General features: G+C 38.1%; 1 long non-coding RNA gene across 1 annotated transcript; it reads left to right on the plus strand.

Annotated features, from left to right (window-relative positions):
- Window positions 1–5782: 5782 nt before the first annotated feature.
- LOC117609738 (uncharacterized) lies at window positions 5783–6575 on the plus strand. Its single transcript, XR_004582662.2, has 4 exons — window positions 5783–5854; window positions 5969–6026; window positions 6099–6330; window positions 6396–6575. It is a non-coding gene; the product is annotated as an uncharacterized LOC117609738 (long non-coding RNA).
- The last annotated feature ends 5207 nt before the right edge of the window (window positions 6576–11782 follow it).

Genomic DNA, 11782 nt, shown 5'->3' on the forward strand with positions numbered 1-11782 from the left:
TCGTTAAATTAACATTGTCTCACTCAAATGTTTTTTCTCGGGCCCTTTAATTCTCGGACCTCATTCTCTTTCGTTATTTGTCTTTTTCTACGTTCGCCAGCATTCAAGAACTCACTCGAGCTGTGTCGTTCTGCCAGCCTCGCACACTTTCAGGAGAATCGGGAAAATCCTGCATAATAATACATTCTATGCTGAAAGGATATACTAAGTTATCTGTCTAAAAAAATTGTAATAAATCTGACAACAGATTTATTTTCGGGCTGCTTTTCTTAAGTAATCAGCATTTTACCAGTCTCCTGTACGGATCGTGTGTAGCAGTTTGTAGCAAACTCAACATATTTTCGATATTATGTAGAATACACAACCGATCGACAAATATTAAAATTCCAGGATATTTTGTGCCGCTTTTTATATGTCAAGGGCCATCGAAATGAAATAAATGACCAACAATGAATAGTATAATAAAGGTGATCGCTGTTCATCTATTTCCTTTCTACGATGTATTTCTTCCACAAGAGACGGTTTCCTAACAATTTACAGTACAGTAAAATCTGGGAACATACAGTAAAAGCTGGATATATGCAACAAACATTGGGATCCAGACGTTGCATATATCCAGTCGAGGTGTCGATTCTGCGGCCGTATAAATCGTTTGTACCGTGCCGCGATACCTATTCTACGTTCGTACAAATCGTTTGTACCGTGCCGTTACACCTATTCTACGTTCGTACACAACATGCGACGTGTTGCATGTTGCATGTTGCGTATTTGATGTATCTTTGGTGTACGGCCTGCCTTATACATATGTACAGTTTTATTATTATTTTAATAAATAAATATAATTCAAATCATATCGTGTTTGGTACCATTTTAATCAGAAAAATCTCACAAATGCGTTAGTAAAAGTTTCATTAAGAAAAAGTTAAAAATAAAAAAGTTTTATCGTTCAATTAGTATTAGTCACACCGATATTACGGTCGGATCATATTACACGGTTTCCTCACCGAGCGGCTCGGTTCGGCTTATGGGGATCCCCCCAAGTGGAGGGGATAGCGATGTTGCATATATCCAGCCAAACTTTTGTTGCATATATCCAGCTTTTACTGTATATGCAAGACGTCCGATCAAACTTCGACACCTCGCTTGGATATGCATATGCAATGTTTTGATTCGATCTCACTGACTTTTTGTCTACTTTTAACATCAATTTTAGCAAGTAATTACAAATCAAACTATATCGTGTTTGGTATCGTTTTAATCAGAAAAATCTGGCCAATACGCTAGTAAAAATTTCATTTAAAAAAAGTCAAAAATAAAAATGTTTTATAACTGAATTAGTATTAGTCACACCGATATGTTTCGGCTCTTTCGTTTGATCATTGGACCTCTCTCTCTCCTCCACCGCCTGTCCCTTTCTACGTTCACGCTTGGCTGGCGTCGCGCGTAACCCGAGATTCGACACCTCGCTTGGATCCCAATCTCTCTTGCATATGTACATATATCCAAATATTACTGTACTGTAAATTGTTAGGAAACCGTCTCTTGTGGAAGAAATACAGGATTGCCTGGAAATAAGCAAGTGGTCTCTGCTTCGAAATAAGCAAATGTTCGATCCCGAGCCACTTGCTTATTTCGAGGCAATCCTGTACATCGTAGAAAGGAAATAGATGAACAGCGATCACCTTTATTATACTATTCATTGTTGGTCATTTATTTCATTTCGATGGCCCTTGACATATAAAAAGCGGCACAAAATATCCTGGAATTTTAATATTTGTCGATCGGTTGTGTATTCTACATAATATCGAAAATATGTTGAGTTTGCTACAAACTGCTACACACGATCCGTACAGGAGACTGGTAAAATGCTGATTACTTAAGAAAAGCAGCCCGAAAATAAATCTGTTGTCAGATTTATTAAAATTTTTTTAGACAGATAACTTAGTATATTCTTTCAGCATAGAATGTATTATTATGCAGGATTTTCCCGATTCTCCTGAAAGTGTGCGAGGCTGGCAGAACGACACAGCTCGAGCGAGTTCTTGAATGCTGGCGAACGTAGAAAAAGACAAATAACGAAAGAGAATGAGGTCCGAGAATTAAAGGGCCCGAGAAAAAACATTTGAGTGAGACAATGTTAATTTAACAATAACTTTTTTATTTTTCATTTTTTCTAAATGAAACTTTTACCAATGTAATTATAAGGTTCTTCTGATTAAAATAAGACCAAACACGACATAATTTGCATTATATTTACTTATCTATTTAAAACCTAATGCAAATATATAAAGTAACTATAATTCAAATTATGTCGTGTTTGATCTTGTTTTAATCGAAAAATTTCATCAATACGCTAGTGGAAGTTTCATTCAAAAGAAAAATCAGTCATTATAAAGCAACGAAGCGTAAGTGCAGATTAAGTACACAAAAAAAACATAAGGTTTATACCAAGCTTAACATTTTCTATTGTATTATGGTAATCACTATATTATAGTTTTGTTTCCTTGTTGTATTATAGGAAAGTAAAATATACAATATCGTATAAGCGTGGACCAGGTGCAATAGTTGCAAGAAATCTGATATGTATATAACGAATTAAATGAGGAATCAAATTGTATCTAATCCATCTTTCATTGTAATGATCATTCAGAGAATAAAATTATAATAGTTGTAAGGAATAAGAAATAAAACTAACAAACCGTTAAAGATTGAAATTTCTTTATATCCTTACAATTTAACCTAACCAATTTTCCTCGTATGTCTTCGGATTTACGTATTGCAATAGTTAGAATAACAGTAATATCTAATTGAAGAAATTACTTAAATATTAATTAAAAAAATATCAAAGAAAGATGCAGTTCAACTCCTTTTTTTAACTGCTTTCCAAGTTAATGTATTTCATAGTATTAATGTATTAAAAATGTATTTTTATGTATTAGAAAAGCGTTAATGTATTATGCATCAGAACTGGAACCGTAAAATCGGGATTCGAACTGATTCTCCTGGTTTCTCAATTCAGCCATATTGTCATGGACGAAATTATATTATTTTGTCGATTCGTCGATGCTGCTGCCACGTGCTTTAGCGGCTTGGGCATCGAGCCGATAACGTAGAAATGACGAGAGCAGCCGAACTCTGCCAAACCCGCAGAGCTCACACGGACACGTGGGACAACGCGCTTGTGTTAGACGAAACAACTGCGGTAGGGGAGTCACTGGTACGTCGTGGGACGTCGTGGAGTGGGTAAAGATTTGTCCCACGTCCCACGTTTCTGGCATCACTGGCCGGAGGAGCGATCAAAGACATGAAGTCGCCGCTCTTGAGAGTAAGGCAGGCTTGGTAAGCTGCGTGCGATTGGGCTGCCACCCGCGGCCTGCACCGAGAGCAGCCCTAGATGTTTCCCCGCTGGTCAGCCGGGGAGGCTGGTCGGTAATTGCACGGCTGAAGACACCGCTGGGCCGCTGCGCCGAAACGACGGTGGTAGCGACAGATTCCATCCGACCGAGCTGGCGACGAAGGGCGAGAGCGGGAGCGACGGGCGGAGCCCGAGCGCCTGCCGAAGCTGGAAGATCCGCTGGAAGATCCGCCGGATGTTGCCACCTTGTTGAGGATTTCCCTGGAGATAGCGATAAGCTTTGTGAGGAGCATCTTGATGTCCTCTGCCTCGGGATCCCGTCGGGCCGTGCTGACGACCGGTGAGGAGGTGTGAGAGAAGCTGCCGCTGCTGTTAAGAGACAGCACACCCGGGGTAATGGGCGTCTCCATGATCTGATCTGCAGCTTTTAATAGCTCGTCGAGCGAATTCATCTTAAAAACGTTCTGTACATGTTTCATAGCAGCGCCATCCGGATGCGGATCAGCGGATGCGGAGAACGTCCTCGGTGGCCCTGTCGCCCGCGAGGGTTCGCATATGCCGGAAGAGCTGGGAGGGCTTCCTGTCCCCCAGCTCGAGCTTGTTGAGCATCCTCTGGAGCTGCCTGTCCGCCGAATCCGTGAGGCGTTCGAGAATACGTGTTTTTAGCGTGGTATACTTTTCGTCCTCTGGAGGAGTCCTGAGTAAATCGGAAATTTCCGCCAGGGTGTCTGCGAGGCATTCACGGCCAGGTGATATTTCGACTCATCCAAGCGGATTCGGTTCACCTGGAACACTGATTCTATTTGGTAGAACCAAAGTTGCGCTGGGAGCGCCAAAAAGGCGGGACACGGCACTGTGAGGCGACGGCCACGCCGGGCTGTGCATTGTCTTGACCGGTTTCGTCCATGTTTGCACCGGCGACGAGCGCGTGCGAGAGGGGAGGTAAAGAAGACCCCGCTGAATCGTCGTAATCCGTCGACGTGCCACGCTCCTTAAGGGGCTATACCAGTGTAACACTTTTGAAAAATCGATTTATTTTTTTTTTGCATTTTTTGAAAATCTATACTCCCTAGAATATCATATTAAAATTTTAAGGTCGAATCTCAAATAGTTTAGGAATGGCAACGTTCTAAAGAGTAACTGCTGGCATGTCAGAAACGCGCTTACCGCCGATGGATCGCGTTTTTCTCAAAACGGTATTTCTCAAATTTGCTGCAGCTCTAACTCGAATACAAATTATTGCATCGACTCGAAACTTTTTCAGCGTGTTCAGTACATGTTTTGCCATGCCATGAACTAGGATTTTTTTGATTGGATGAAAAATGCCAATTTGGCATTAAAAAAACTACGATTTTTTTAGGCTAAATTCCAAACTTTTCTTCAAAACTTCGCCATTTTGTCAGATTTTGATATTTTTTAAAAATCCTAGTTCATGGTACGGAGAATACCTTCTAATTTAACAGCGTCTTTGTCATTTTTCATTTTAAGCACACAGACGGCGGCAATCACTGCAGCAGTGGAGCAACTTTTTTTTTTGGAGCCCTGGAAGATAGCGTATAAGTCGCTTGTTATTTATTATTTTTGTACCAGAAAATTATTATAGATATACGATTTGTAACTAAATACATCCCTAAAGTTTAAAAACATTTGATGCAATATTTCTTAAAAAAAAAATTCTCGAAAATCACCTTATTTTAGAGCGGCCACACTGGTATAGCCCCTTAATAGTGGTGTCCAAATCTTCCATCCCCGACGAAGAAGAAAAATCTCCGCTCTGCCGCTTCGGCGTAGAAAACGACAAGGGTTCCGGCTGACGAGGGGATATGAAAGATGGCGGCCGTGGAGCATCCGTCGGCATGCTCGCGTCGCGTTACGAAAGCGTCTGAACCATTTTGAAAGAGTCTTGAATGGCCGTAGAGACGCACAAAACCACCATTTTTTACGCATTTTCACTGATTGTTTGTTTATACCGAAAAAAACGCGAGAGGGTGCACTAACAAGATCACGTCCGGGTCACCAATGTTCGAATTTGAGTCTCAAGTACCCCAGCGTCAAACACGCGGCTCGCGAGAGTCTAGCGGTGTTATACACGTGGGTGCTGAATATGCGTGGAGAAGGGTTGAAACACAAAAACCACACAGACATGATTACTATAAATGAACACAAAACTTTATTATCAAAAATGTATAAACTAAATAAAAATGGTGAAAAGAATCGTAGTGATGGCAGGCACATCGACTAGTCGCGAGGTAGCGTAGACAAAGAGTGAGGAAAAATCGGAGAAAGCGGAAAAGCGCGCGTTTGTAGGAGGTGTGAACCGGTGCCTACGTAAAAGCGCTAGAAAGTCGCACGCGGTACGAGTGTCTGCTTTCGTTCATGGTGCTGCCGCCTGCCGGACGGCAGAGCAGGCTCCATGGACTGTGGCGTCTCCGACGAGGGTGCCACAAGACTAAAGAAATATGGCGCCACAGTGAGTGACAGTGGTGACAGAATTTCCTAGTTCGTGAATTCCATTATTATAATTATTACTATTATTATTATTACTACTACTATTATTATGATTATTATTATTATTTAAAAAGATATTTTTTTTAATTTTTTCTACGTTTTTAGGTTTTTCAATAACTTCTGCTGATGAGATGCAGCAACAGGAGGAGAAGATATCAATTAAGTAAGTATCAACTGTTTACATTGCTGTTTTAGTAATATATTTAATTTTAATTATTAAAATGTATCTTAAAAGAAAGAGTAGCATCAGAGGGTGTATTAACGAAAACAACAGGATGTTCTTCTTCCCCCAAGAGAGAAAGGATAAAAAGAGGATGGCACAGTGGGTGGAAGTATGTAACAACCCAAAGTCGGTGCTTCCACCTGGAAACTGAAATTCTGGGTGATCTGTAGCAGCTACTTTAAAGAAAAGTACTTCATGAGGAAAAGATTAACAACATCAGCAGTTCCAACACTGAACTTATTTGGTAATAACTCTTATATACTTTTTATAGCATATGTAAATAATTGTTAATGAAAATATTTATTGCAGAGGTTGTAATAAATATTGCATGTCAGAGGCTGCCTCTATTAAAATAGAGCAACAAGATACCTGGATGCAAATGAAAAGAAGAAGAAGATTCAGTTTACATATACAATATATAAAACCATTAACATGGTATTAATATATTAAGTATAATTTGTGAGCGGAGTGTGTGTTTTATTGTATGTATAATTGTGATTAATTGTATATTATTATTGATATATATATATTTACATATATTTATATATATTTATTATATTTTTGTAAAAATTTAATATATTTTCTTTATTATACATATATTGTTGTCATTTTTCCCCTTTCATTATTTTTATTTTTCAAAGTTTTGAATAAGACCATGCACACGTATATATGGACCATGTGCTTGTGTGCGTGTACCTCACCGATATCATTTATATGTTTGTATCGACACCAGCGCCGCCTGGATTTTCTGCGCCAAACTAATTTTAGTTACAGCATTAAGGGCACAGACTCCTTGTGCCATGACCTGTATGCGTGCACTCACACAATCAACGGAAAGCATGCACGTATACGCCATGCGCAAGAGAGACATTCAATTTCGTAGAATCGATTTTTCGTCTTGATAATTGCATAAATAAAATTTTCGCGAGTACAGCACACACGGGTAGACTTCGGTACAGGTCGGTCTGGTCCGCTTGAACGCTAATAAACACCATTCGTTGAGAAAAATCGTATTTTCGAAATTGTAAGATTGAGACAGACGCTGTTGTAAGCAAACAACATGGCTGCCGAATGTTGCGTTCGGCTGCATTTTAGCAAATATTGGACGATTTAATGGTTTTTTCACTACGCCACCTCACTTTCGTTTCTTATTCTGCATAATGATGTTAGATGTCACACCGTCAAATGTCAAATTTCTCAATTAAGTGTTTTCATGATTGGCCGATTCTTTCCAATGGCGCTTATATCGATTCGGAGGAGGCCTCGAAGGAGTCTGTGCCCTTAAATATGGGAGTTTGGAGGGCCTGCTGCAAAGTCGGCTTGTGGAAAACTTATTTCATATATAAAATGAATGGTTAAAGCTTAAATTGTGAAAAATATATGTAGAAATATTTATATAAAGGTTGACACGTCTTTAGGCTTGCAGAATTTGGCGAAGAATGAATAGTTATAAAAGTTATTCTAATTTGTTTTAAAATGACAATTGAATAATAAATGTAGTTATAAAAAGGTGGCGATGAGAATAATCTTCAATCTGCCTTATCGATAACGGCCACCACAGGCTACGAAAACCGGGCCTGACGTAGGTCGCGAACGAACGGCTCGGCACCCCGTTGGCATACCACAATAAAAAAACTGAACTGGTAGAACATTTTTAGTCGTTTAAAATGAATACGGAACCTGATCCCTTGTCGCCTATCATAATGTAAAAAAGGAAATTCCAAGCATTCTAAACAACAAATAAAAATGTTTGAAATGGAATAATTAATAAACGTTTGAATTGGAGGCTACGTTAATGATGAAAAATTTGAAAACAATTTAAATGAAACTTTCGCATTCGTTCCTAAATTAACCTGCTACGCTGAAAGCAGATAATTGTCACTGGGAAACGAGGAAACACGTTCGGTAGAACAGCTCTTTTCGTGATCGGGCCAGTGAACTGCCCTCATTTATTGCACTTACGATTATATATAAATAATAGATGAGGTGTTTCATCGTCGAAAGTTCAGAATCGACACAGACACTGCATTCCCTGAGCCCGCGTGCTGTACGCGCTCAGATTGGTCGGTGTTTGTTGTTAATAAGTCGAAAACGAACCAACATTTTGGCAAAGGAAAAGGTTGTTTAGAATCACCTTAGCAATCATCCCTCTTCGGCTGTCGAGGTAGTCGCGTGACACCCTGTACAGTAAAAGCTGGATATATGCAACAAAAGTTTGGCTGGATATATGCAACATCGCTATCCCCTCCACTTGGGGGGATCTCCCTAAACCGAACCGAGCCGCTCGGCGAGGAAATCGTGTAATATGATCCGACCGTAATATCGGTGTGACTAATACTAATTGAACGATAAAACTTTTTTATTTTTAACTTTTTCTTAATGAAACTTTTACTAACGCATTTGTGAGATATTTCTGATTAAAATGGTACCAAACACGATATGATTTGAATTATATTTATTTATTAAAATAATAATAAAACTGTACATATATATAAGGCAGGCCGTACACCAAAGATACATCAAACACGCAACATGCAACATGCAACACGTCGCATGTTGTGTACGAACGTAGAATAGGTATTGCGGCACGGTACAAACGATTTGTACGGACACAGAATCGATACCAAGACTGGATATATGCAACGTTTAAATGCCCAGAATCGATACCTCGGCTGGATATATGCAACATTAAATGCCCAGAATCGACACCTCGGCTGGATATATGCAACGTTTAAATGCCCAGAATCAACACCTCGGCTGGATATATGCAACGTTTGAAACCCGAGCCAACACCGCAACCGGTTTTCATTTCCAATCCTCCTTTGCTTTTCGCCAACTTTTAACATCAATTTTAGCAAGTAATTATAATTGAAACTATATCGTGTTTGGTACCACTTTAATCACAAAAATCTCACCAATGCGCTAGTACAAGTTTCATTAAAAAAAAGTCAAAAATAAAAAAGTTTTTTTATTCAATTAGTATTAGTCACACCGATACGTTTCGGCTCTTTCCTTTGATCATCGGACCTCTCTCTTTCTGCCACTGTCTGTCCTTTTCTACGTTCACGCTTGGCTGCTCGTCGCGTGTAACCCGAGATTCGACACCTCGACTGGATATATGCAACGCCTGGGTCCCAATGTTTGTTGCATATATCCAGCTTTTACTGTATATCCTACTAAATATGAAAGGTTTCATTGCGAACGATACATTCCTTACAGAGTACCATGAAAGAACAGATTTTTTGCTTTAACAGTAGTTATTAACAAATTCCATAAATTTTTGCAAGTGGGATCATCACGGATATACCTCTTACCAAATGTGAAAGGTTTCATCGCAATCGATACATTCCCTGCAGCATAAACGCCAGAAGATATAAATGAAGTATTACGTTTTTTGCTATAAAAATCGTTAGGAATGAAAAAACACAAAAATTATATTACGGGACCAATCGGGAGATATACTCTACATGATACAAAATTTTCGATCCGATTGGTCCATCCGTCTCGCGGTAATCGATGAAAAATGTAAATCAAGCATTACGTTCTTTGCAAAAAAATCGTTAGCAATGAAACAATGCAAAATGTCTTTTTGACAGGACCAAGTGGGAGAAATACTCTACAAGATGCAAATAGTTTCGTTCCGATTCGTCCATCTGTCTCGGAGTAATCGGCGAACGTACGGCGCACGTACATGAAATAGTACGTTTTTTTGCAATAAGAATCGTTCGGAATGAAAAAATATAAAATGTTTTTTTAACGGGACCAATCGGGACACATACTTTAGAAGATGCAAAAGGTTTCGTTCCGATTGGTCCACCCGTTTCGGAGTAATTGGCGAATATACATTTAGAAAAAAAAGTCGTTAGGAATAAAAAAATGCAAAATATTTTTCTTATGGGACCAATGGGGAGTTATACTCTATAAGACGCAAAAAGTCTCGTTCCGATTCGTCCATCTCTCTCGGAGTAATCGGCGAACGTACGGCGCACGTACATGAAATAGTACGTTTTTTTGCAATAAAATGCGTTCAGAAAGGAAAAATGCAAAATGTTTTTTTAACGGGACCAATCGGGAAACATACTCTACCAGATGCAAAAGGTTTCGTTCCGATTGGTCAACCCGTCTCGGCGTAATCGGTGAACAAAACAAAAAAAAAAAACCACACACACATCGAATTGAGTATCCTCCTCCTTTTCGAAGTCGGATAAAAAAACGATTGTATTTTAATCAAACAGCATTTATAAGGCATCTGTAGGGTACATGTAAGTTATCTTTAGGGCATTTATAAGACATCTTTAGAACGTCTGTAAGGCATCTGTAGGATATCTGTACGACATCTTTAAGACATCCCGTTTTCTAACATAGGATGTTTACAGGACGTATTTCAGGCATTCGCAGGACTTTTCAGATGTTCGTAAGACATCTTCAATCTGGAACAGATATCTTTAAGATGTTTTAATAATGTCTCTGTGCTATCTGGGTAACCTTTTGAGGAAAGAACTGTCTGATGTGGTGAAAAAATAAAACATACTTAGTTGAAAACTTTTCTGACATTATTATTATATAAAATTCTTAAAATAATTATAATAAACTTTGCTGCACACTATAACATATAATTGAACTATACATAACTAATATACATATAACTAAATTTTAATGCTGAGAATTAAATTGAAATTCGAAATTATAAAGGATTGCTATTTTATAGAAAAAACTGGTTTTTCTTCTAATTAAATTTTGATCACGAAATACTACTTTTTAAACCATTATGCAGTGTATGTACACTAACCCATCAATAAATTCATGAGATCTCTGACGGCGAATTAGATTTTATTGATGGCATTTTAGACAAAAATAAATATTTTCATCTTACAATAAAAATATTAAAAGAATATTTATTATAAATTGTTTAAAAGTGTTGCAACATGCTCTACAATTAATTTAACTCTCGGAAGGTGGACCATAAAGAAATCCAATCTTAATTTAATTTTGTATTTCATATTCTTTCAATATTTGAAACTTTTGTTTAAAAATTATTAAGTTTGGGTCTCGATTGACCCCATCCCCCAAATCCAATGAAGAATTTAAAGAAATTCGTAGAATAAAAACATAAGAAGAATTAAAATAACAATCAACACAGGAACAGGAATACATTATATAGGAATGTTTAAAAAATTTGTTTCTAAACTACCTAAACGTTTACATGTTGTATTACATAGAAGGGCCAATTAAGAAAATATTAAAATTATTACAATTTTATAAACAGATATATTTCTATGTAGAATTATTAAAATTTGTTTAATGTCCGAATATTTTTACGGAATAAAAATTAAGCAGTGTTCTATTTTATATTTGTATGTATGTATACATATAATTATATTCACTAAATAATTCAAACTTGTGTTTTTATTAACTGGTATAAATATCAATAAACAATTAGTTTTTAAATATATAATTATGCCCCCGTATCCGCTGAATCAATATCTCTGCAGTTTCCTACAGGGTGATCCTCTCGCTACGCTACCCGAAAGGAAGTGTCGCCACAATACAGGGTGATCCTCTCGCTACGCTACCCAAAGGAAGTGCCGCCACAATAGAATGTAGAAGTCGACATCCCATTTCTGTCATCGCTTAGTTGACCGAGGTGGTCCCTGCAGCGAAGACGACTGCGTGCGTGAAAATGTGTTAAGAAAATA

Source organism: Osmia lignaria, chromosome 7, assembly GCF_051020975.1.
Source record: "Osmia lignaria lignaria isolate PbOS001 chromosome 7, iyOsmLign1, whole genome shotgun sequence".
NCBI classification, from domain to species: domain Eukaryota; kingdom Metazoa; phylum Arthropoda; class Insecta; order Hymenoptera; family Megachilidae; genus Osmia; species Osmia lignaria.